General features: G+C 33.3%; 1 protein-coding gene across 4 annotated transcripts in view; it reads right to left on the bottom strand.

Moving 5' to 3' along the window:
* Positions 1-21,633, bottom strand: part of LOC145293999 (uncharacterized) — a 174,820-nt gene that overhangs the window by 102,343 nt on the left and 50,844 nt on the right. The gene's annotated exons all lie outside the window — the stretch shown is intronic.

Genomic DNA, 21,633 nt, shown 5'->3' with positions numbered 1-21,633 from the left:
TAAAATATATATATATATATATATATATATATATATATATATCCTATTATGATGTAATGAAGACCCCAGAGGACATTCTTGGTATAAGAGTTCAACTTCAGGCATACCCTAGTCACACAAAACCTAAATATAGCATGACGAGTTCCCAGTTAAAACGTTCACTGGCTATTCTGGATGACCAGAATAGCCAGCATAATATGATGGGCTGACCTTGATCATACTACACAGGGACAGGATATGATGAGAGTAACCGTTTATTCCTCTTAAGAAAAGAAAAGTCTGCAAAAACAACAAAACAAATTAATATTAAGTAGATTCGTGTGTCTTCAGATCCGTGAACCACACCCTCTTTCTTGTGGGTGTAATAGGCAGGTGGTCCCCTCTCAGTTGTTTCCTGAAAATCAATCATGCTGACCCTTCCGGTCCTTCAACAAATATTAAACAACATCTCAGAAACAACAAGTAAATATACAATTCATCTATAAATATAAAAGCGAAAATGTATGTATGTATGTATGTATGTATGTATGTATGTATGTATGTGTGTTCGCTTTTTCTGTGTGTCGACAAAAGGCTTTTTTCAGAGAAGTGGTCGCTCGCTTCACAACTTTTTAAAACTTTTTATATCACATATAAATCGTAATATCTCACAGTTAACAACGAAGCTCGCCTGTCTATTTAATTTGCTCGATTTCGAGAAGATAAATATTCAACATTTGTCACTCGCCACATGTGGGTTAGTCTTTTTCCTATAACATCTTGGGGGGAAAAAAAAAGGCGTTTAGCAGTAAATGAAATCCCGCAGTCAAACTTGACCTCATTAACTCATTAAAACGGGCACCTACTAAATCCAAGTAATTAAATTAAAACGTGTTTCCATTAGCATGTCGCGGTGGGGCAATGGTTAACGTCGCACATTTTTTTTTTGACACTTTAATTTACAACTTTGTCTCAAGGGTTCGGGTTCGATCCTCATACTTACTTTTTTTTTTTTTACCCTAACCCCCACCCCTGGAGTTTCCACACACACCTCCAAACACCCGGGCAACGCCGGGTACCCCTCGCTAGTCTATATATATAAAAGCGAAAAAGTGTGTGCATGTATGCATGTATTTCGCTTTTTGTGTATGTCTGCAAAAGTTTTTTTTCCAAGGCCTGCTCGGTCGGCTTGCTCCTTCTTAAAACTTTTTATATCACGTCTAAATGATAATATCTACAACTTAACAATGGAGGTTGCCTGTCTATTTAATTTGCCCGACTTTTATCAGCTCGCCCCGTCTTTGAAAAGCGAATGATGGGGAGCGGAGAAACAGTAACTGGCTTGCAGCGCAAAACTAGGTCAAATATCACGCCACATCCTCGCACCTGTATATTTCAGTTTATAAACCTTACTGAAAACACATATCAATTCCTCTCCTTCGTGGCCGAGATGGTTAGGTGCAGGGCTTTTTTCCCCTTTCATTTTCACCTTCGCGTCAAGGTTTCGGTGTTCGATCCTATCCTCCAACCAAAACTTTTTTTTTTCTTTTACACCATTTTTTTTTAACACACACACCTCCAAACACCCGGGCAACGCCGGGTACCCCCTGCTAGTCTTATATAAATTATATTAAGCAGAAAAATTAAATAATACAGTGTACGAGAATCATAAGGCTGAAAAAAAAATGGAGATCAATAAATAGAATACAAAATACTCAATTCAGAAAAATAGAGTTTAAAACCAACGCCCTGTTAAAGTAAACAGTTCAAAATCCATACATCAAACTGAAACCAGTAGTTCTTTTACGAAACAATTAATCGTAAGTTGTCCGAGAGGTGAGGTGTGATGTACTATTAAACAAAGTAGCACAACAATAAAGCATAATCCGGTTTAGTTTGAAAGTTTGTCACAACTAAATAATTTTGTATAACTCAAGAAATCAATGCATGATTGCGAAAGTATCATCTAATTACTCTCTCACTTATTAACAGTCACTTCATTGCCTGACTGCTTAAGATCTATACAAAGACCTATCATTTCCCTGGCAACCAGCCAAGAATAGGAACCACGGTTCCTCTTAATAACACATGAGCTTTATTCTGGTCAGCTGGTAAAGCTTTTAGCCCCTTTCCATGAAGGCGTTAAGATGTCTAACTTGTCATGGAGGAGATGCGAGCAGGGGCGAGAACAGAATGTGATATAATCCAATTCATGTAGAAGGAACTTTTTCTTCAAATCAGGGAGTTTAAATTTAGCGTTCTCAACCTGGTGAGTCCTCAGCAAGCAAAAGCGGTTAGGAGATCAACTCAGACTGAAAAGTTTGCTCTTGAATCGTTTTTTGTAGTAAGGTAGTGGTGTAGGGTCGACGTGGCCTGGCGTCCTGTTCAGCCGATCAGCCACTGCCTCGTCAGAACCGAACTCACCCTAATTGGTCAAATTGCTAACATTACATATGCATATGAATTAACTAAATTTCCTATAAAAGGTTTCCCATGCTGAGCAAATTTTGAAATTGTGATCTCGGGTTCACATCTGCCTTGACAAAACCCTAACAATAACTTACTACTATCTCTCACAAAACAATTATAATTTTATTGTATTAACACTAGTATTCAAATATTATTATCTGTAGACAATGGTCCCTGGTTCATTCCCGGGTTTTGGCACCAGTGTAGACAATGTATGGTGAGCCAAACGCTATCATGTCTAATGCACAAATGACACTACGCCTGCGTGATGATACAGGAAATCCGGTTTGTACTCATTTACATTGGTTTGCGCCCCTGCAGATATAAAAGACGTAGGATATTTTTTGTGTGGGCAGTATTTTTTCATTTGCTTCGGTTGGTGAGAGAGATTTCGTGTTGTTTGTTTAAGAAAGAGGGTGAAGAAGGGAAATACTCAGTATCGCGAATCGAGGTCAGGAAAAAAGGGACAGTAAGAAGAAAGAATTGAAAATAGAACATTATCATTTTCAAATCAGCTCAGCTGAATCTAGATTCCCTTGCTTTGATTTGAGTCATCACAATCTGCAAGGGCCAGCTAGCAAGATGATTAGAATAACAATAAACGTATTAATCAGCTTTTTTTTATATTTTATTTTTGTTTTTTTTTTTGTTTTTTAGCAATTACTGACAGTTTTGCACTTACATTGGTTCGGTCACATATTATATAAAAGGAACTTTGTCTGTATGTGTCTCTGTGTGAGTTCATTCACTATAGACTTAAAAACGGCTGAGCCAATTTTTTATGAAATTTCCTACAAAAGTACTTTACGTGCCTGGTAGTTCTTAGATAGGTTTTGTATCGAAATGTCTTCAATAAGTATTGACAATCGATAATTGATAATCAAAATAATTCAATGAAAGAAAAAACAGGCAATTTTGACCAAAGTTAACACCTTACACAGCCTAACATCACCTAACATCACAAGTGCATTTGAGAAGTGTTGTTACCGCACAAGCTAAAAGGTTCGGCATATAAAATCAGCAGTAGGTTCTTCAATATGACAGGGGCACATTCAGAATTCATAATATCTTTGTTTAAAGCACAAATGAACCATGATACTTAACGTTTTGGATTTTAAACTTAAATTCAAGCCCTTATCACCACACAAGCAGAAAGGCCAGGCATATAAAATCAATAGTATGTTCTTTGATATGACAGAGGTGCATTCAAAATGAATGTGTCTGTGTAGAACACAACTGAGGCATGAAATTGACTTTTGCATTTTAAACTTTAATTAAAAACATTATACATAAAAAATAATTTGATAAAATCAAAAGTAAGTTCTCTACAGTGCAATGTAGACTACAATGTATTGTGGACTAAGTAACTGCGAGAGACATGTGAAGTTTCCTCCCAGTGCACCGCAATGGGTCCCCAACTAGAGTAGGCAATCAATTGATTTGATTGAAAAGTAGTTGATTTTACCGATTTCGATGATAATAAAAATATGGGAGCGTAAAAGATTCATTGATCATAATTCAATCCCGGGCAACGTCTTACTCTTTTTTTTCTTTACTGATGACATCATTTTACATGCATTTACATCCGTGCTACTCAATGACGCGACCATTAAACCCAAAACTCATACTTGCGAGACACTAGCTTCATCCTTCTAAGATAAAAGTTTGGTATGACTACAAGGAGCACTGAACACATTGGAGCCTTTTTGACGTCATTCAGTCAACTTAAGTGCACATGTATCGACATGTGTTTTATTTCAGTAGGTTTTCAGAGATCAAGGTACCCCTTCCTGGGAACTAACACATGATCTCTGAGAGAAATGGATATCCACTCGCATATCTTAGAAAAGTTTCATAAAAGTTCTGCTTTAAGCATTGAGGAAGCATTGAGTTAATAAAAAAGTCAACAATTTTCTTCTGTCTAATTGACCATTTAACTGTGTTATAGTATATCTTTTTTGTGATCTCTTAATCTTACTGGATCCCAAGACAAGAATTCATCTAGTCTGGTGGAGTTTCCAGCTTAAGTACTGTTAGTGGAGGCAACATTACTTGGAAAAAAGTGCACCATTCCTCATAAGCCATGTTACAGAGATCTTAATTGGGCTTCGAGTACTCTCTTATTTTGAATACTATATTATTTGGAATATTATATTATTTGGAATATTTGCTCAAGGTTTACTTACAGGACGAAGTATCCTCATGCCAAGTTATCTTGACAAAACCTTGTGCAAAGAGGCTGAAGATACTCAAGGATGCACTTTAGTAAATAATTCACTCTATATATTATTTAAATGGAATTCATTATTGAGATGAGTATTATTTATTAATTTATTTTATTGCGGACTATTATCCCCATCTTTCTTAGTTTTTTTGTTTTTTTTTACATGTACGTCACCACTTATCAAGGCCAGGAAGCCACTCGGGGATAAGAGTTATTGCATGTACAGTAATCAATGGGATAGTATCGTAGTAATCGTTAGTATTGGAGATTTGATAAAGTGTCTTACTTAAGGAGGCGGTTCATCAGGAATTTGTTTATGTTGGACTTGAAGACATCCAAGTTGTAGTCAGGTGGGAAACAGACAAATGGAAGAGAGCTCCACAAGCGTGCACTTCTAAGAAAGAAGCTTTGTTCATGGAATCTACGTTTTGATTTAGACACAGACAAAGAGTGGGGAAAATTATTGACAGTGGTTTCAGCTAGACGGGTGCTTATTGTGAAAGATTGGCGAGGGGGGGAGGCATAGATTGAAGCTCAGACGAGCACTTGCCATGAAAATAACGATAAAACAAAGACAGGCCAGTTGTTATTTCATGACACTTCGGCCAACTATTCCTCTGGCCTTGGTCAGGTGGTAACCGTGACGGGATAGAAACTCCGAATCTCCTGACTACATTCTCAGCAATTACTGCCTTCCATAGTTGTTGTCATTTCACCACGTTTTGGCCAAGTAAGCCTCTGGCCAGGTTTGGGTAGGATTGAAACTGCTATCTTCAGAGATAATCTCTATATATGCTTTATATAATGAAGCCCTACATAGACAGATTGCCAGTTTTAGCTATTAGCACACGGTTTTAATTTGGAAGTTATTTGAGTTCAAAAATCTGTCGCAAACACAGCTCCAAATGCTTTTGACAAGGGATTACAATGTCACACTAGACTTGGGTTGAACAAGTGGAAAGCACTCAGTTGACATGGAGTGATTGTCGTCAGATTGTGACGTCACAGAGCCAGAATCATGAGAGCGAGAGTTGACGAGATTCACATTCAAGGGAGTAAGATTTGAAAGAGGATTAGGGTGTCTCTGGAAAGCGATGAGAAGAGATGGGAGTTTTTTTCTAGAGAGTAAAGAGAATATTGTGGTTACAAATGTAGCAGTGAATTCAAGACTCTCCTCCCTATCCCGCCTAAGGTAAGGCTAGCAAAGAAATTGGTGCCGTGTCTCCAAACCCAATGCATGAAGCAAAATGAAATTCAACTACAAAAAAAATACAAAAGATTTGTGTTCATTATTACTGTGTTGGGAAAGGCATTCAATTTACAGAGAGCGTAGAACAATGGAGCAAACGCAAGTCAAGGGTCACAAAAGAGAAAAGAAGAACGGCAAACAAGGTACGTTTCTCACACATGCACAATTTTAGAGTTGTTCAAATGAATGCGTAACACAAGTCCACAAATTGTAGAACCTCTTTCTCATGTAAGAACATCTATATATATATATATATATATATATATATATATATATATATATATATATATATAGATATATATATGTATATATATAAAAGGCAAAAGTGGCGCACGCATTTTTGTGTGTCCAAGAAAGGCTTTTTTCACCAGGGTTCTCGGGGGGGGGGGTACTATTTTTTAGAACTTTTTATATACCGTCTACATTGTAATATCTACGATTTGCAAATGCACGTTGCATCTAGACTTATTTTGATCGACTATTTTACAAAATTCTTGCTATTTCATCTTCTCTCGTTTTCGTTTGGCTTTTTAGTATAAACAAAGTGAAACTAATTGAAATGAGGTTGATTCTTCGGCTTTCCCATCAGGGACGTCCAGAAAGCAATGAGCTGTGATCAATGCGGGAGATAACCCCTTATATCAGACAACTGCTATTCATTTGAACACTCCCCCTTTTATGAGGAGCTGGTCCCCCCCCAATATCTTGGGGAAACAAAACCAAAACAACTGCCTCGCAGCCAAACTTAACTGCGGGATTTCAATCCCACTATGGTGTGATGTTTGACCTCATTAAATTCACGCACCTGTCACTTAAGTTTTTAATCATTAAATTCAAACGCTTTTCACTTACTCTCCCATCATGGCCGAGCGGTAAGATGTCAGCGTTTTTTTCACACTTTCTTTTCCACCTTCACCTCAAGGCTTCAGGTTCGAGCCTACCTACCTATCAAAACTTTTTTTTTCCTTTTACCATACAGGCAACGCCAGGCACCCCCGTTAGTTATTATTAAATGCAAAAGGGTTGATGTGCCTTTACATAACAAACCCAAAGTAAATAAGTAACAAGATATAAACATTATGAACAGAGTATATAAGAACCCTTAAAGAAAATTATGAACATTCATGTAGTGAAATGAAGGAAATGTTTATGTTACATTAACTGTACATACTTGCCAGGTAAAAAAATGTTGTTGTGCAAAGAGTTTAGTCACATATTATTTAAGATACACCAAATGTGCTAAGTTGTTATGATTTTCCTGAATGTTTACCATATTTTGGATTTTTGGTAGCATAAAACAGTCATATTCATCTCTGAAATTCAAACAGGGAAATAAAATCTCATAGCTTGAAGGGAAATAACTTATAGGTTAAATGAAAACTTATTTCAGTTTTTAAACGAAACAAAGCTGATGTTGGTTATAATAATAATATATACTCCTATAAATTTGTTTTCTTTTTGTGTATTGCTATTCAAACAAAAACCTCTTTCTATATATTTTTATGTATGTATATATATAGATTTGTTTAAAAAATTTTGCCTACCAAACTCCTCTCAGTTTTTGGTCTATAGACATGAAATTTTATATATAGGGTATTCAAATCCTAGTGAAACTTTATATTTGGGATTTAGCTGGAAAAATCGGTGCAAAAGTGTGAAAATTTAAAAAATGGGATTCACCAGGTGAAGTTTGAACATCATTACGAATATGCATGCGTAACGTAATAGCTATTGGTTCATGTTTTAATCTTTAGCCCTGCAGAAAACACGTCTCCATAACTCAGGCATTACCATCAAAGGAAAAAGTAAATCATAAGCTAAACGTTTTGGTTTCGATTCTCAGTGGTGGCACACATGTCATTTTTTTTAAAACTTTTTAAATCATTACTATATATTAGGTCTAATATAATATAATAACAAATACGAAATCTGCATTAATCTAAATATCATATTTAAACGTATTTTAGGACCGGACAATGCCGGGCGGCCTGCTAGTGTATATATAAAAATAAATAAAAATATTATTGTTGACTAATACACTAATACAAACTTTTTAAATCATTACTATATATTGAGTCTAATATAATAGAATAATAATTATGAAATCTGTATCAATCAAAATCTCATATTTAAGCATATTTTATGACCGGGCAATGCTGGGCGGCCTGCTTGTTAAAAATAAAATAAAGTAAATGTAAATTAAATTAAAAATAAATTGAATAAATCAACTTAATATAATATTCCTAAATAGAATACTTAAGACGATTCTATTAATAATTTCCATTAAAAATTAAGAGCTAATTGTTAAAACAGATATTTTTTTAATGTAATATGCAAATGAGATAACCTCTCCTATATTGATTACTTTTGAATAAGTAGTATATATATACTACTTATTCAAAAGTAATCAATATTGGAGAGGTTATTCATTGAACTTGAATAGTCAAGTCGCTGCCTGATGATATCTGTTGTTTGATTGAAACAAGTGGCTGTTTGTAGCAGCGGGATGTGAGCATGTTTATATAACAATAAACAAATATAAAATTCAACGCTATTTCACACGATTAATGGTAGCCGAATGGATACGGCCTCCGCTAATCGAGCCAGAGATGTCTCGTGTCGCGGGGTTCGAATCGTTCGACTGGTAGTAATTGTGACACCCTGCACTGAAGAATCCCAAAAGGATGAAACACTAGTGTCTGTAGGTATTTAATTATTATAGTAAAAAAATTAATTATGACAGCCCCTTTAAGAAATAAGTTTCTTATCGTTGAGCACTTTCTGTTGAATAAAAGTCGGTCAATTTAGCTCTTATGCGTAGATCGTCGTATAACGACTTGATCACTGTCTGTCTGACGTAATGAACATTTAAATTAAAATGTTTAAAATTCAACGCTATTTCACACGATTAATGGTAGCCGAATGGATACGGCCTCCGCTAATCGAGCCAGAGATGTCTCGTGTCGCGGGGTTCGAATCGTTCGACTGGTAGTAATTGTGACACCCTGCACTGAAGAATCCCGAAAGGATGAAACACTAGTGTCTGTAGGTATTTAATTATTATAGTAAAAAAATTAATTATATATATATATATATATATATATATATATATATATATAAATCATGCGGTAATAAAAGTATATAAGATTTCGTTTCCAGTATTAAAATCTAATTGTGAAACTGTGTGCCTTTTGTATATATTAACCGAATTGTGAACAAACAGACATAAATATTAATCTACTTTTAAGACGCATGGGGGAACAATGGAATTTAAAATGTGAGTTTAGAAAGAACGATCACGTGCGAATTTGTTATTTTTTATATAAACAGATATTTATTTATTTAAAGTTTCAAATTTTCGGCTTATAAAAAAGCCTCCATCAGGATTTAAAAAAAAACAAAACAAAACAATATATTTTTTTTTTCTCTCTTTTTTCTTTTCTTACGTGCCATGATGTCGTTTAGCAGAGTGGTGGTGTATTGTAAGTCCAGTGGTAAGTATTGTTCGTGTGCAAATGTGTAGAATAAGTATTAATTCACTTTTAAGACAGAAATACAACTTTATTACAATAGCTATGTGTATATGTATGTGTATATGTTTGTTTAGTGTGTATGTTGGTGTTTGATGTTGGTTTAGTGTGTATGTTGGTGTTTGATGTTTGTTTAGTGTGTATGTTGGTGTTTGATGTTTGTTTAGTGTGTATGTTGGTGTTTGATGTTGGTTTAGTGTGTATGTTGGTGTTTGATGTTTGTTTAGTGTGTATGTTGGTGTTTGATGTTCGTTTAGTGTGTATTTTGGTGTTTGATGTTCGTTTAGTGTGTATGTTGGTGTTTGATGTTCGTTTAGTGTGTATGTTGGTGTTTGATGTTTGTTTAGTGTGTATGTTGGTGTTTGATGTTTGTTTAGTGTGTATGTTGGTGTTTGATGTTGGTTTAGTGTGTATGTTGGTGTTTGATGTTGGTTTAGTGTGTATGTTGGTGTTTGATGTTGGTTTAGTGTGTATGTTGATGTTTGATGTTCGTTTAGTGTGTACGTTGGTGTTTGATGTTTGTTTAGTGTGTATGCTGGTGTTTGATGTTTGTTTAGTGTGTATGTTGGTGTTTGATGTTTGTTTAGTGTGTATGTTGGTGTTTGATGTTTGTTTAGTGTGTATGTTGGTGTTTGATGATGAGTACATAATTCATGCATGTTGTATTCATTACAAATTTGCTGTCATGTTATTCTCGTCTTTTGTCTTTTTTTACTTATTATTATTATGAACATATGGGTGAAAGAACCTTAAAGATATGTCCCCCCACCCACTCCCATGAGATACATTTGCAAGTTTCGTAGTTGGAAAAAATATTAAATAAAGACATTTATTATATAACTATTATTTAAAGTGGCCAGTTGAAAGTTGAGTCAGACATTTTTGAAGGAGTTGGAGTCGGATTTTGTTTTTCAAATTGAGACGAATCAGATTTATTTATTTTTCTCCCCAACCGACTGTCCACTTCTGGGTTGCTTCAACGCATTTGTTTCTGGAATAATGCTTTGTTTTGTGGTTTGTTCTTTTTTTTTTTATTTATTATTTATTTACATACAATGGCTTTTTGTAAAAAAAAAAAAAAAAAAAAAAAAAAAAAGAATCCCATGCTGAGATAGATAAATATATTCCTTTGAAAAAAAGAAATTAACCAAATTCCCAGGATGGACTTCTATCTCCGAATTGAATAGAATAATTTGCTAAGAAAAAAAAAACAAAAAAACTATATATATATATATATATATATATATATATATATATATATATATACTAGTATTCTAAAATATGCTTAAATATGATATTTTAACTCATGAAGATTACGTATTTATTATTATAGAATCGATTCTCTATTAATTATTATATTGTACCCAATATATAGTATTGACTTCGAAAGTTTTAAAAAGTAATATGACTTGGGTGCGATCAGCTGGAATCGAAACCAAAACATTTCGCTAACATATAAATACTGTATTTTAAACTTATGAATTAGTTAAGACATTGAATCTGATGAGTCTTTAAGGTAAAATCATGCAGGCATCTTATCCAGATTTAAATGTGATGTATATATAGGGGTGTACCGATTAGCAAATTGGCCAATAACTGATTAATCGGTTGATTACCAATTAATTGACTTTCTAATGCCGATTTACTAGCAAAATTTGTTGTTCTGAATGACACTAATATTAATTAAATTTTATTGTAAACGAAGACAAATGAACTCCCTTTTTTGCTTGCCAATGAAAATTTATCGAAGAGATATTGTCTACACCATACTGACATGCTGTTAACATGTAAACTTTTACAACTGCACTGAATTTGAGGCAAATAGATGTAAGCAAATTAAAAATTTCCCATTTTCTCTTCCTATCAAATGAACATTATTATTTTGTACTTTAAATCACTGTCAAGGAAAATTAATATTTCATCTTTCAGTTTTCATGTTGAGGAATTGTACAGTAAATTATGATGTGCTAATTGAAAATAAAGCATTCTTCATCAGTCATACTCGTATTCCTCATTTGTGGACTATTACTACCATTACATATATATTTTTATTTTTCTGGTTTAGATAATGTATATTTTATTGAGATAAATTACTAATTAGATATCAGACATAAGTAATTTAAATACTAGTGATGGAACGATTCCAAAATTTTCCCCGATTCCAATACAATTACTGATTCCGTTCTAAATTTCTGATTCTGATCCGATTCCCGATTCTGATTCTTTTAAAATTAACAAATATTTAATTTTGTTTTGTTTTTTTTTTGTTTTTTCTTGTAAATTTTCAAATTTCCGGGTAATTTTTGCATATATTTTTTCTCAGGTGTTTTCCTTGTAATTAATTGAAAATTGTAAGACAACAAAAGATTTATTTTGATTTTAAAACAAAGCCAGATTCTATCAGTTCATCGTTAGTGTACAACATGCTACTTGGAAGTTTTCATAAACAGTTGAAAATGGTTGACGATTGGTAGGCAAAATGAGAAAATTATGTAAGAACAAAATATTTAACAACACCCTTACCATTGTTCTGAACGAATTTCTAAATAATATTACTATTTAGAAAACTATCTTTAACACGGGGAGGGCATGCGTTTTGTTAACTATTCTGTGCATTCTCTCTATGAATGAAGGTAAAATTTTATTTTAATTATAAAAATTTGGTGGGTTATCAAATTGATTTGCTTTGCTGTAAACAAAATCAAACATGAGATGCAAACGACGACGACAATAATAATAATAATAATAATAATAATAATAATAATAATAATAATAATAATAATGATAATAATAATAGATTTTGAGATTAACACTCAGCTAAATCCCCATTCCAAAAGAAAATATTATTTTTAAAGGTGATTATGTGTGAAACCCTTACAAAAACCTGAGGAAAAACAGTTATTATTTTGTGGGATGCCAGGACGCTAGATTACAATTTGCCATTTTGCTTTGTCAAAAAATATGCCAGAGCGCCAAATTTCGTTGTCATAAAAACAAATTTATACAGAAAAAAAATTATTTGTACATTTATATCTAGCAAATAAATATAAAAATACATATGAAAACCACGTTTATTATTTTTTAGACCCAACAACAGAGCTAAAAGTTGATGTTTTATTTCGAAAAAAATAACTTTTTTAATAAATCTCTGTGTCGCTTACTGGGAAATTAGTTTGTCTAAAGAATAAAAATGAATCAAGTTTATTTTTACAACAATCTGTAGCCATTTATTTATTTGCCAATAAACATACAATTACGTATAAAAAGCCACCTTTATTATTTGTAAAACTCCAACTTATATTGTAATACACCTAAAAAAGAAAACTTATATTGTAATACACCTAAAAAAGAAAACTTACATTGTAATACACCTAAAAAAGAAAACTGACATTGTAATACACTTAAAAAAGAAAACTTACATTGTAATACACCTAAAAAAGAAAACTTATATTGTAATACACCTAAAAAAGAAAACTTATATTGTAATACGCCTAAAAAAGAAAACTTACATTGTAATACACCTAAAAAAGAAAACTTATATTGTAATACACTTAAAAAAGAAAACTTATATTTTAATACACCTAAAAAAGAAAACTTACATTGTAATACACCTAAAAAAGGAAACTTATATTGTAATACACCTAAAAAAGAAAACTTACATTGTAATACACCTAAAAAAGGAAACTTATATTGTAATACACTTAAAAAAGAAAACTTACATTGTAATACACCTAAAAAAGAAAACTTACATTGTAATACACCTAAAAAAGAAAACTTATATCGTAATACACTTAAAAAAGGAAACTTATATTTTAATACACCTAAAAAAGGAAACTTATATTGTAATACACCTAAAAAAGAAAAAAAATTATATTGTAATACACTTAAAAAAGAAAACTTACATTGTAATACACCAAAAAAAGAAAACTTACATTGTAATACACATAAAAAAGAAAACTTATATCGTAATACACTTAAAAAAGAAAACTTATATTGTAATACACCAAAAAAAGAAAACTTACATTGTAATACACCTAAAAAAGAAAACTACGATTCTCCATCTTTAGGAAATTACATGTGAACAGCTTCAAAAATTCCATGGTAAAAATACAATAAAATACCAAACAATAAGTTTTGTATATAAATTTAATGCAAAATCATCACACCTTATTGACCAGACAATGTTTTAAGGACATGTAACCATGCAACCAACTTTATTTGTTTTACACTTTGGGAATGTTAATGTTCTAAACTAAATTTTAGTATAAAATATGTGATTGTTTAAAGTCATAAAAGCCTTGCTCCTTTCCTACTAGTAACCCTAAGTCTGGGTGGTAATACAAAAAATAATGCAATTACATATGATTTTATGATGTTGCTGAGCAGACTTAGAATTTGTGATAAAAAGTACTTAACTACTTAAAAAGTTAGATTGTACCGAAAATGTGAACATTTTATATTATATTTATATACGCGATTGAACCTTCAATTCTAAATTCTAAAATAACGTTTCAGTGTATTCACATGTAATCGCCTAAAAAGGAGAAGCTCATATGTTTGGGGGCATTTTAAAAGTAAATATTTTTTTTTAAGTTAACAAACTTCTAAATGTTTGCTCTTTATATATTCTATCCAAGGCTAAACTTGTGAGATTTACATCTATATTTTTTTACTTGTGCATAAAACCAAACACGATATAAGAAAACATGAATTATTTCAGAGGCTGTAGTGATCAGACAAAACCAAGGTCAAGCAACCGCCAAAAAGAAATGTCCAAGCATATTAAATCGTTTGATATTAAAGTGTGAAGTCTCTAATAGGCATCATATGGCCGTTTATCAAATAGGCAAGAAAAGCCTTTTAAAATCTATGATATTGAATAGGCAAGTGAATTCTAGAATGTTTATTTTGCTTATCATAATAACTAATAAAAACAAATTAAATTAGGCTGGGAGAGTCAATGCTACATTTGGTGATGGGATACATTTTTATTCACGGGTGTTCTTTCTTCACTTCTTTCACATTTTGACTTCAGAAATAACAACAATACCACATTTGTTCTATGAAGTATCCTACTTAAAATATTCAAAATGCTTTTAATTGAATTTAATTTCATGACCACAGGATATCACAAGTAATGAAAAATCATAATCAATATTCCACATCTATATATATATATATATATATATATATATATATATATATATATATATATATATATATATATATATATATCCCATAAAGCTACTTTGGTTAAATAAAAATTATTTTAATATAACATTGTGTCCAAGTCGATTGCTATTTACTGTTGTATTTTCTTTATTTTTATTATAGGAAAAAATTTCCTACATATAGTCTACTACTACTACTACTACTACTACTAATAATAATAATAATAATAATAATAATACCACCAGCAAATATATAAATCCTTTTAGATAAATCACTTCCACAAAATGGGATTCTACATTTTTAAATGAGTATGCGGCAAAAAGAAATAAAAGACAATTATTTTAAAATTTTGTGTAGGAAAACTGTTTCGCACATAAAATTAACATAAACTGATACTCATTTCCGTCTCATTTATGATTAATCGCACAAAAATCGAAAATTAAACAAAATACTCGTACAGCATAACATTTTCGATCGATTGTAAACATTTATTTATGTGTTTCTGCCAGCGTTTGTTTAATTTTCAATTTTGAGCCGTTATCAACGGTCCTTCTGCTGCAGTTAATTGGGCAGCCATTTTAAAATTCTAATTCAAAGAGGAGACACTAAGTTTATTTTGAACCAAAAACACACTTCAAAAGAAGTTTCAACACAAATAAATTTATTCAGGTATGTAGAAGAGTGTTGCCTTTGGTAACATTTATTTGTTGCTTATTTATTTATAATTTCTTGTCTTTTTCTGTTAATTACCGTAATAAATGTTCCAATCCCAGTTTTCTTTTTGGAGTACATGTATAAGTTTAAAAGCAAATATAATTTCCTTTTTAATTAAGAAAATCTTCAGAATGTTTTCTTTTTATGTATCATCCAAGATTTTGATAAACTCATCGGAGATTTTCATCTAAATTTTTCACTTGCGTCCAAAGAGAAGCACCATAAAACTTTATTTCAGAAGAAGCCGGTGACAGACACTGTCAATATACAGCTGGCACCAATGAAATTTAAACCCCCCTCCCCGTCAAAAGCATTTAAAACATTTTAATAATCAAGTGAACTCCCTTGGAGGGGGGCATATAGACATTTAACGAATAAATGTGAAAAGTTTACAAAGGGAATAGACAAGTTATCTCTCCATAAATGACCACTGCAACTGGAATTTTTGTGTTTAAAAAAATGACTTCCTTATTCTTTGTGTGTTCAAGAAAGAAAAAAAAATGTTAGAAAGTTTCTGTTCTTGTTGGCAATTTACGAGGGTAATCCCCTTATTTTTTTTTTTTTTTCTTTTTGCAAATCTCCGAGAGTGTGCTTTTTTTTTCTCTTCTCAGCACGTGTGATTCTTGTCTGTTTTTGATTTCTCATCTCGTCGCTACTCTGTTATGACGTGGGTAAATGGAATCTTTCATAACAGTAAAAAAACATGGTAATAAATCACATGGATCGAGAGACAAAACAATGGTTATCGGTTAACAACGTTTATTGATGTTAACATAACGATTACATAAAAATATATACTCAGATGGGAACAGATTGAATTAGAAATGTCTCTGCTACGAAGAACGACGTTCGTTCCTCCATTGACCCAATCGCATATTGTCTGCTTCTCGTGCCGCTCTCATGGTATTCTCGTTCCTGTATTTACATACAAGAACCCCAGGGACCATTCCATGGTTCAGGGGAAACAACTCTTCTCTGATAATGTAGGAGCTATTTCCCTTAGATTGGATTCTTAGATTCATTCTAATTGTCATCCGAACATTCTGTGTCCAGTATTTTGACATCATCCCACATTTTTTTTTTTTTTTAAATCAATTTTCATCCCAAACAAGGCACAGTGCCACTTTGAAGTAGGGAGCTACTATTGGAGACATAAGTTGCAGGGGCATTATGAAGGGAGATGAGTAGCAAGATGTTTGTTCACATTACACTTGAACTTCTGCATATCAGTACAGTTGGGAAAGCAGAATCCCGGAAGGGAGTTCCAAAGTCTTGCAGTTCTGGGGAAGAAACTATTGGAGTAAAACGCTTTTTTACACCTAGGGATCTCTACTGTAAAGGGGTGGAAGTTAGTTGCTTGTCAGGTTTGTCGGGAGTAGTCACGTCGAGGAGGTACAAGTGCTTGTAGTTTGTCAGAGCATTCACAAAGCCTAGATGACAGTTCAGGACCTATCAGATTGGCGACTCTCTTTTGAACCCTGCCCAGGAGTGAGAGACAAGTAGCAGATGCACCAGCTCAAACGTGACAACAGTACTCCATACATGGGCGAATGATGGTCTTATAGAGGTACAGGATACTTTCAGGCGTAAGTAGTTTTCTAGCAGGGTAGAGAGAGCCCACCTTCTTTGCAGCAGCCTTGGCAATGCTCTCAATGTATCTATTCCAGTTCATGTTCCCTGTAAACGTTAGGCCGAGGAGTTTAAAGGAAGTTTTATTTATCTATTCTTACTGTTTTTTATAATATGAGGTGATCTAAACAGAATATACACTAATAACACTAAACACATTCATATTTAGGAGTCAGTTTTTAGATCACCTCATATTATAAAAAACAGTAAAAATAGATAAATAAAACTTAATAAAATAAGGGGAAAAAGAAAAAAAAGCACAGTTAGCCCCCTTAAACACCAATACAAATAATAATAAAAAAAAATATAAACAACAACAAAAATATTTATAACAAACTAGTATTAAAAAACATAATAAAAAAGATAGACACAGTTATCTCCCTTACACCATAGGTCATGAATTTTACTGCGATACTATAATAAAAAAGAAAAATTTTTTAGCTGTGTTGCTAGTCTGAAACAACAACAATAATAATAATAATAAATTAAACAAGATTATGATATATATATATATATATATATATATATATATATATATATATATATATATATATATAGCCAATAAATGTTTATAACAAATAAATAAATAAATAAATAAAATAAAATTACCCCCAGATACCTACGGTTTAACTAGTCACATCTTACTGCGGTCCTGACCTCTATCCCCAAACAAGGCACATCGCCATCTTGAATATACTTTTGTTTTCTTTTTGAAAAGGAGAGGTATTTTTCTCCCAAAATTAATCAAAATTCGATACCGCCAATGGACTTTATATACACTGGACATAACAACAACTTGATTGCAAAATTATACAACGAGGTGAGGAATGATTGATAGATGAATAAACAGTTAGTCATTTCTCTACTCAAACATACCTGTCTATTTGTTTGTTTGTTTTTCTTTTCTTTACTCTCATGACTTCGGTCCTTTCCGCATTGCTTTTGGCTTTTAAAACTTCCATATATATATATATATATATATATATATATATATATATATATATATATATATATATATAATTATTTTTTTACTATAATAATTAAATACCTACAGACACTAGTGTTTCATCCTTTCGGGATTCTTCAGTGCAGGGTGTCACAATTACTACCAGTCGAACGATTCGAACCCCGCGACACGAGACATCTCTGGCTCGATTAGCGGAGGCCGTATCCATTCGGCTACCATTAATCGTGTGAAATAGCGTTGAATTTTAAACATTTTAATTTAAATGTTCATTACGTCAGACAGACAGTGATCAAATCGTTATACGACGATCTACGCATAAGAGCTAAATTGACCGACTTTTATTCAACAGAAAGTGCTCAACGATAAGAAACGTATTTCTTAAAGGGGCTGTCATAATTATTTTTTTACTATAATAATTAAATACCTACAGACACTAGTGTTTCATCCTTTCGGGATTCTTCAGTGCAGGGTGTCACAATTACTACCAGTCGAACGATTCGAACCCCGCGACACGAGACATCTCTGGCTCGATTAGCGGAGGCCGTATCCATTCGGCTACCATTAATCGTGTGAAATAGCGTTGAATTTTAAACATTTTAATTTAAATGTTCATTACGTCAGACAGACAGTGATCAAATCGTTATACGACGATCTACGCATAAGAGCTAAATTGACCGACTTTTATTCAACAGAAAGTGCTCAACGATAAGAAACGTATTTCTTAAAGGGGCTGTCATAATTATTTTTTTACTATAATAATTAAATACCTACAGACACTAGTGTTTCATCCTTTCGGGATTCTTCAGTGCAGGGTGTCACAATTACTACCAGTCGAACGATTCGAACCCCGCGACACGAGACATCTCTGGCTCGATTAGCGGAGGCCGTATCAATTCGGCTACCATTAATCGTGTGAAATAGCGTTGAATTTTAAACATTTTAATTTAAATGTTCATTACGTCAGACAGACAGTGATCAAATCGTTATACGACGATCTACGCATAACTTTCTTCTTACTTTTACCGAACAGTGTAGTTAATTGAATAAATTCTTTTGTTGTTATTAAAAGAAAAGAGTTTTGTTTTTACTTTTGTGTGTAAAACTAATACATAGTAGTTCATCTTGTTTTTTATAAAAGTGTATTTTAGTCGTTCTGCTAGAATACACAATTTGCTTTCATAGTTATTTATCTAATCATATAAAAGTACAATTTGATACTAAAAATACTAGCCATGCAATACAGCTTTGGTATTATTGAATAGCAACAGTAGGGCATTAACGGAATGACATTAAAACGAGAAAAATGTTGACAAAATGTACAGAGTAACATGCAGAAACCAGTGTCTACACAAGGCTGTATCTGATCAGAGGAGCAGGAGGCATGGGTCGCTCAGAAACTGACCATCAACATCGAGCCACAAATATTTTGGACAATACTGTATACTGTCTTACAGATAAGACAGAAACACAAAACAAATCTGCCATAGAAATAATCCAAAAGGGCAACCAGAGATACACTAAGACATTCCATTGCAGAAAATGGGAAACTGAGCCGAACAACAACATGCTAAATATTTTCTGGATGAACTATTCCAGGAATATATAAATGAAAACGGCTCTTTAGACTGGCTGAAAAGAGGACCATTTCACTATAATTTTCCCTACTCTTTATCTGTGCCAAAATCAAAATGTAGATTCCATGAACAAAGCTTCTTTCTTAGAAGTGCACACCTGTGGAACTCTCTTCCGTTTGCCTGTTTCCCACCTGACTACAACTTGGATGTCTTCAAGTCCAACATAAACAAGTTCCTGATGAACCGCCCCCTTAAGTAAGACACTTTATCAGATCTCCATTACTAACGATTACTACGATATTGTCCGATTGATTACTGTACATGCAATAACCCTTATCCCCGAGTGGCCTCCGGGCCTTGATAAATGGCGACTTCCATGTAAAAAAAAAAATATATATATATATATAGATTAATCTCACCTATCTATTTAAATGTATGTTTGTATGTTTGCCTGTATGTATGTTTGTATGTTTGTATGTCAGGTCATGTCATGTGCTACTGGTACCATGTAACCCAGTACTACCTGCCTCATGGTCGGGTCACCGGCGACTAAACTGGTTCCCCCACCAGACTTGTTTGGTGAGGAGGGCGGTTAGTCTCCCTGAAGGATTAAAAACAAGGCCTTCCAAAGGGCGAATGAACTCTTTTTCTGGGTCAACGGCCAACTAGCACCGTGTATATTTGTGTGTGTGTGAATGTGTATTGGGGTGGAAAGGGCTCCCGTAAGCCGTAGTGAAGGCAACCTTTCTAGGAGAAGCAAATCTCTGATTTAAAAAACCATAAAGCGGAAGACCATTACCCGCATTAAGCTGGTCTGCAGTTTAATTTGTTGCTGGCTATCTTGCTCTTGCTTGTTGCTGGATCTCAACATTTTGAACCGAGAGAGAGACTTAGCTGTCGTACAAAGCTAAGACTCTGTAACATCATATTTGTATAGATACTCCCTCAGACATTTGGGCTCATGGATTTTAAATGTCTGAGGGAGTGGCACTCGTCTGACAAGAGACGTTACCATCATCATGTTTGCCTATAGCTTTTGACAGAGGTGATGGATTTTCACGAGATTGGTATTGTTTTGAAGCTGAACCCTTCAGACGACAAATATCAAAAAATTGGGTAAAAACATTAATTCCTTCACCCTCAACTGGCCACTTTTCTATAGGGAAGGGTTGCTTTTTTTGCCGATATTTTCAGAAGTCATCCCCTCTTTTTGATTGACTAGCCTTAATTTAAACCTTCATCACTTCCGGGTTGGCAATGGATGCAATGGCAAAGACGTCACGTTTTTTTTTTTTTTTTCACATTCTTTTCTTCCTTTGCGGTATGCATTCGAGCCTGCCTACCTAGTACCACTTCTTTTTTTTTTCTCAACACACACCTCCAAACACCCAGGCAACGCCAGGCACCCAGACTAGTAGATATAGAAAACTGAACTTCACCTTTCTGATAGAGATAAGTCCTGATTGTTTTGGCAGAGACATACTGCCTTTTAAAACACAGCAATTCAAACACCAATAAATCTTGTTCTCACTATTACACATTCAGACCAGAGTTTCATCCAGGTTGAGTTCACAAATTTACAATTCATTTGTTCCCAGGCTTTGTCAATAATGAAACTTAGGCAGCTGAAGTGTTTCTTTCAGAAGCAACAATAACTTCATTGTGATAAAATCGAATTATTTAACTAATATTTTATGCATGGTGGACGAGTTGGAGTAAAACTTCCAGGGTAATTTTTTCCCCATTGTGATATTTTCACACACTGTAGGCAAAAAACCTTGTTGATTAAATACAAGAAAAAAATGTTCCTATTTACGAGGACAAAATTTAACACTTGGAGGGAGGTGGAGGAAGAATGGGCACTTTGGATGAAACAAAAACAACCATTGCCTCACTCAAAAGAATGACTGCCCACTCATAGCTTGCTATAAACTCTTGCCTGATTATTTTGAGTATTCAGAAAACACGCATCCTGAAGATTTTTTTTGATGATCCTCGATATTTGCGCCAACTAAATTTACAAGTTTCACATAATTTGCCAGTCGATAAATTTCTATTTTTTTATGAGATTTGAGTACTTTTAGTTCTTCGTGCAGTGTGATGAATCTCACTTTGTTTTCTTTGGG

Source organism: Euprymna scolopes, chromosome 15, assembly GCF_053919585.1.
Source record: "Euprymna scolopes isolate OS-2025 chromosome 15, ASM5391958v1, whole genome shotgun sequence".
NCBI lineage: Eukaryota > Metazoa > Mollusca > Cephalopoda > Sepiida > Sepiolidae > Euprymna > Euprymna scolopes.
This window is presented reverse-complemented; position numbering and strand designations above follow the sequence as displayed.